Here is a 628-nt window from a genome sequence, read left to right on the forward strand (position 1 = left end):
GTTTTTAAAACTCGCCTGGGAATTAATTAAATAGTCCGGCAACTCGATAACGCGCGCGCGGCGAGCGGGCGTTAACTTTCTCGTTCCGAGCGGCGCTTGCGATATCTGCATGTCTCGTACGATATTTTCAACTTTTCAGAGGTTTCAATAACAAATAAAAAGAAACATTAAATATAATTTTGTATATTTAATTTGAAACCTTCGAAACCTAAATGTTTCAATAATTGAAAATATATCATTGTAGTAAAAATGTTGTACACACTTTCGTTTCATCATTGATTTACAGATTTACATACATTTTCTTGTACCATATCAAATATGGATGTTTCATTACACTAAATGTAGATATAATTGTTCTTTTAAACTGAAAAGTTGAAAATATTGTACGAGACATGCAGATATCGCAAGCGCCGCTCGGAACGAGAAAGTTAACGCCCGCTCGCCACGCGCGCGTTATCGAGTTGCCGGACTATTTAATTAATTCCCAGGCGAGTTTTAAAAACACCATTCTGAAATTTTCACATTTTTTAGTAAATTTTCCGAGGAATCCGATAGTATTTGTAAAAAATAAATTAACTTCGGGCGTCATGGTCAAAATTAACTTTTAAGATTTAATTTGCAGAAAAAA

Source organism: Trachymyrmex cornetzi, unplaced genomic scaffold (assembly GCF_001594075.2).
Source record: "Trachymyrmex cornetzi isolate Tcor2-1 unplaced genomic scaffold, Tcor1.1 scaffold448, whole genome shotgun sequence".
Classification (NCBI taxonomy): Eukaryota; Metazoa; Arthropoda; class Insecta; order Hymenoptera; family Formicidae; genus Trachymyrmex; species Trachymyrmex cornetzi.